The following is a 6,447-nucleotide window of genomic DNA, read 5'->3' as shown; positions in this document are numbered from 1 at the left end:
TCAACAAATGAATAGAAAAATTAAATGTGGTCTATATACATATACACAGTAGAGTCTTATTCAGCCATAAAGAAAAATGAAATTATGTCATTTGCAGGAAAAAATTGATGGAACTTGAGAACACTATAGTAAGTGAAATAAGCCAGACTCAAAGTCAAGATATAGATATTATACACATTTTCTTTGTGTTCAATAACTCTCCATTAAAACAACTTTACTACAAAGATTCAACAATATGGCTGGTTTTTTAGTGATAACTCTGATGTGATCTATGAACCTAGAGAGGGTTTCTTCAGAGTGTTTTCCCTCCAACCCCAGACAAGCTGTCACAGCCCTGGCCACTTCCTGTCTGGGGTGCCCACTCCCTGCCTTGGTCCCTCCAGCAGGTGGCTGTCTCAGGCAGACCCTGGGTTTTTGTGCACCTCCCTCCAACAGTCCTCCCACTGTGCCCTCTCTCAGTGCACAGAAATACACTGCTGAGTCCCCCAGCTGTGAGGCTGAGATGACAAGCTGGATGGATTTGCTTGCCTTCTGGAAATTCACTGAGTAGCGACCTTCTGTGGCATTTTGCTGGCTGTAAGAGGTCTGAAGGATGAGGAAGACCATCTGACCACTGCTGGGCTGCTTGTACCAGAGGAGACCATAACTTGTCTCACTGGTGTCATAGGAGCAGAGCAGGCTCACAGCCTCCTTCTCCTGCACCCACATGGCTGGCTGGGCCTGAGTCACCTTCTGGGCAAAACTGGATCCTGAAGGGAAAAGGACAGAAAGTTGAGGGATAAGTGGTTGGGACAAAAAAGTGTATTTTTACACCCTGCTAACCCTCCCTCCTACAGTCCCTTAAGGCTACCCTGTCCTCCAGTCCCTAGGTCACAAAGTAGGCCCCTTCTCACAGGCATTGTCCTTACCCAGCCACATCAATGTCATAAGCAGCTTCAGCAGCCTGGGCAGCACCATGTTTGCCTTCTTCCTTCAGAAGAAATTCTTCTTTGACTCCAGGGATCTGCACTGGGAGGGGAGCCTGACAGGGTGAGGGAGGTACTACTGAGCTCCAAGCTGCTGCTGCCCCTGAAGAGGAAACAGAGGCTTCCTGGTTCAGCAAGGAAGTCATGTCAAACTGCTGTGTGTGTGACTGGTAATCTCACCAACCCAGACTCCCTTCTTAATTTAACAACCATTGAATCTGCAGCCTAGGTGTCTGTCAACAAATGAATAGAAAAAGAAAATGTCGTCTATATACATATACACGGTGGAGTCTTATTCAGCCATAAAGAAAAATGAAATTATGTCATTTGCAGGAAAAAATTGATGAAACTTGAGGACACTATAGTAAGTGAAATAAGCCAGACTCAAAGTCAAGAGCCACATGTTTTCCCTCATATGCGGAAGCTGGAGAGGAAACAAGAAAAGACAGGTGAGGGGTAGGGACCTGTGAAAATCAAAGGGAGATCAGTCAAGGAAAGGGACCAGGGGGTGGGATGAGGGGAGGGAAGAGGGAAGAGCTAGGGAATGATATTGGTCAAATTATGTTATATTGTGCCCATCTCATCCCTACCTCGTGATACAGTAGCCAAAGCTTATCCCCTTCTCAAAATAATGTCACTCTTGTCTAGATTGGTTGAAGCATCTTCAGATCTTATACTGGAATTTCCATTAAATCTGATACTACATACAGTATAACTGTTCTGCTCTCTACAAACACCAATATTTTTCTACCAGGTGATCAAATAATTATTAGATATTATAATTTCTCCTCATAGCATTTCAATTCCATTACACTTCTCTCTCAAGGGAAGGTCACAACTGTACTTCTGTCAATCAAGAAGTATCCATTTCCACAATCTATATTTTGACACTCTCCTGCCAAATTTTGAACCGTGATCATTCAGGTAAGTTACACAATAAGCATTCAAGTATCAATAATAAAATCTAATACACCTTGAGCAGAAGCAAAATTAATTCTTGTCTGCAATTGTGACTTCCTCTTGGACATGTAAAAATATGAAAAAGTAATGATAGTTAATATGTTTTAATATAGTTCAAAACTTCCAAATACTATGAAGAAGATTGAGTTTTTTGATTATTATAAACTTTTCTTAACCTTATGTCTCTTATGTATAACAATTAAAGCTGAACACCAAATGCGTTTGTTATTTCATGTGTTCATGTAACTCAAAAGAAATTATTGTTGTGAAGACAGTGTCCCAAAGTATAAAAAAAACCTACAGAATCTGTGGATGGGGGTAGGAAGGGGGATGGTAAACACTTATGCAAATGATTATGCTAAATTAAACATGCCTTTCTGACTGAAGTCCTTATGCAAAAATCTCTTATACAACATAAAGAAAGATCCATGGAAAAGCTCTAAATTTTCATCTCAGATCCAGAAAATTTGGTTCCCATGTTTGTAAAGAAACACTAGAAAAGACTGATTAGTTTATCAATGAAGAGAAGATATTACCAAAGCCAGAAAGACCCTGGAAGAGCCAACTGATCGCCAGTGATTGCTTGCTTAAGCCCCCAGAGACAACACATCACAGTAGGGACATGTTGGGTGCAACATTAAATGAACATTTTTAGGAAAACATTCTCATGCCTTGCCTAGGACCAAAAAAAAAATCCATAAAAAACTGTAAAGATGGGACACTAACAAGAATAACAAGTTGGGGGGGCCAGGTCATGGGAATATGGAGGAACTTTGGGCAAAGGGAAGGGACATGGGGTAGGAAAGATGGTGGAATGAGATGGACATCATTACCCTAGGTACATATGGGGCAACTCTACATCACATACTACCAGAAAAATGAAAACTGTGCTCCATTTGTATACAATGAACCAAAATGCATTCTGCTGTCATGTATAACTAATTAGAACAAACCAAAAAAATTTAAAAAAGAATACAATCCTGTGGAACCATTTAAATATCTCTCAAAGGATATTATAAAATTGCATTCCCTGTATGGTTTATGAGTATAGAATCTTATTTTCTACATGAGTTGAGGCACTCTCCTGTTGGAAAGCCACAGAACTTGTGATATACAAAAATCAATTTGACTTTGTGTTCCCTGCCTGTGACACTTCAAGTCATATGAAGCATAGTTTTCTGGTACCGTTATGCAAGGCTTTGCCCTCACTCAGGAACTACACTTTTTTTTTTAATCACCTCACTATCCTCTGAAAATTTGGAAACAACAAATGGATTATTAAAACTGGCATTAATATAGTATCAGGCATCTTTTAGTGCATTTTAATTATACAGATTAGTGTGTTTCATTGTGGCATATTCTTACAAGCAAAAAACATATGTTGATTATATCCACTCCCTATTATTCTCTCTTACCCTCTCCTCCTCAGATCCTCTTCCTCTTTTCTAATTCATCTCTTTTCTGTCTATATTCCACACATGAGAGAAAGTATGAAATACTTTTCTTTGAGTCTAGTGTATTCCATCTAACATGATGATCTCCAGTTCCATCCATTTTCCTGCAAATTATATGATTTCATTATTCCTTATAGCTGATGCTCCATTGTGTATGTATACCACATTTTCTTTATCCATCCATCCATTGATGGGCACCTAGGCTGATTCCATAACTTGGCTACTATAAATTATGGTGTAATAAAAATAGTTATGCAGGTATCTGTATGGTATGATAACTTTAGTTCTTTCACTAAACACTCAGGAGTGGTATAGGTAGATCACATGGTAGTTCTATTTTTAGTTTCTTGAGGAACCTCCATAGTGATCTTCATAGCACCTGTACTAATTTACATTCCCACCAATAGTGTGTCCCTTTTCTTCACATTCTCACCAACATTTACTGTTGTTGTTTTTTTATTTGGGGGATGGGTGGATGGTGCCAGGGATTGAACTCAGGGATGCTTAACCACTGAGTCATGTTCCCAGCACTTTTTAAAATATTTTTTATGATTTTTTATTTTGAAACAGGGTCTCACTAAGTTGCTTAGAGCCTCTCTAATTTGCTAAGACTGACTTTGAACTTGCAGTCCTCCTACCTCTGCCTCCTGAGCCACTAGGATTTGTTTTTGTAATCTTGATGATTGCCATCCTTACAAGGGTAAGATGGAATGTCAGTGTAATTTTGAATTGAATTTCCCTGGTAGCTAAAGGTGTTTATATTTTTTATGTAATTTCTGATCATTCCTACTTCTTTTGAAAAGTGTCTGTCCATTCATTTGCCCATTTATTGCTGTATGAGATACCCCTGAAGTCCTGTGGTCTATGAACTGTGGTTACCCTTGGCTCCCCTGGGCCTGCAGTCTTCCCCCACACAAAGTCATATGTTGTCTTGCTGTGAACTGGCCATGTCTAGACACTTGTGACTCCCAAACCATCCATACTCCATACTTTCTTAGAAAACACGATAAACCCTTTTATCAACATGCCAACAGTTTGCCTTTCCTGGCCTCTCATTTAATCAGTCATGACTTGGTAATCTGAAATCAATGCCAGAAAAATTCTGACTCTGAATCTTTGGAAATGACCTCATTAGGAAATATTTACTACCAGTTCACTGGATAAAGTATAAGGAATTGACCCTCAGTTGCATTTAGCAACTAGTATGACATTATCCATACTTAAATGACAAGAAATAAAATATAACTCACTTTAAAGATTTTAACTAAGCTTCTTCTGAGGGTCTCCATAAGCAGACAGTCCACAGAAGATAAACACTGACCCAGGATTCTTGAAACACACATGCCCTTGCATAACATAGAGCACCAAAGACTATCAGAACAGAAATCTCTGTAGCAAGTTATCAACAAATACACCATTATTCCAAATTCTTTCCGTAATTCACTAGTAAGAGTTCAATAAGGTAATTAATAGATATATATAAAATTTTTTTCACATACACAAGAAAGAATTATAAGATAGCAATAAAAACTAAATGTCTAGGAATAAATTTAATCATCACAAAACAATAGAACTTTATCAAGAAAGAAAGACAAATAAGTAGAAAGAAATAATATGTTTCTTTAAGTTAATTTTGCTGTGTGTATTCAAGATTTACAATAATATATTATAGGATACACATAGGTAGTGAAGTGGTTATATGCTGAAACAAATTAACATATCTATCACATAATTTTTTGTACAATTGACAGTAGCTAAAAATCTATTTAATACAGTATACCTTTATTAACTATAGTCCTTACATTTTACATTACATCTCCAAATTTTGACTAAATATTAGCAATACTTATCAGGGTACAAATAATCAATTTCATATATTATATTTCATATATTTTCTATGCTTAACATGTAGTGTTTACTAATCAGAAAAATAACAAATATAATTTTCTAAAGAGTAGCCCATATCTGACAAGGATTGTGAAACTGATACTAAAGGGATATTATAGGAGAGGAATCAAATAGCAAATGTTAATTCATCTTTAAAACTTGGCTTGCGAAACAAAGCATCCTTAGTTCCCTGGAAGAATCCATTACGTGCAGCTTTAGGATTGATGAAGATGTGAGGGTGCCTGGGCATGAAGAGCCCAGAGTAGGCATGAAGTTCTGTGCCACACCTTTCCCTCTTCATCTCACATCACTTCACCTAGATGTTCATTTTCACTATGTATGTATATATCAAAACATCACATTATATACTCTAAATATGTTCAATAAACATAGAAAACATAAGAATCTGTCAAATAACAATCACCTAATAAAATGTTCTGACCCTCTCTGGGTCATCTTGAACCCACTGTATGTATTATATACTTTGTATGCCTATATGCTAGTTTCCACTTGCAAAAAAAACAATATGGAAAATGCAATACTGGAAGGTCTTTGCAAAAAACGGAAGCAGGTGGGGCTCAGCCCAGTGTCAGGTTTGAGTACAGGCTGCAGGTGTCTGGGAAGCATTGTGCACTGGCTCCACAGAAGTAGACAGCTGAGTCTCCAGGCTCGGTATCTGTGATGTTCAGGGAGAAATGTTTGGCTTTCTTATCCAACACAACAATGAATCTTTGCATTTGATTTATCTCCTTATTTGAACGGATGTCTATAATATGCTGGGGACCTTTTCCAACTTCTTGCTTATACCAAGGGAAGTAGGATGAAGCAGTGTCTGAATAAGTACAGTTGATAACAGCGCTGTCTCCCTCCTGGACCCTCAGGGTAGAAGGGTGCTGATCCACCTTCTCTCCTTGGATGACCCCTGAAAAAGAAAAAGAAAAACAAGAGGGTTGTCAGGTCATTAATCTCTAGAATTTTCTTTTTCTACAGGATATGGAGGAGCTCTGAATAAAGCAAGTCTTCTCCCTGGACATCAAAAGAACATCCAGTAGTATCTCTATTATCCCCAGTCCTCAACTCACAGCTCAGATGCAGCCACAAGAATACGAATAAAGCATAAATCAATGTCTCCATTGTTCTTCCCTTTGGACCATAGACTTGATATCTCTAGCCAGGAGAGC

Source organism: Marmota flaviventris, chromosome 2, assembly GCF_047511675.1.
Source record: "Marmota flaviventris isolate mMarFla1 chromosome 2, mMarFla1.hap1, whole genome shotgun sequence".
NCBI classification, from domain to species: Eukaryota; Metazoa; Chordata; class Mammalia; order Rodentia; family Sciuridae; genus Marmota; species Marmota flaviventris.
This window is presented reverse-complemented; position numbering follows the sequence as displayed.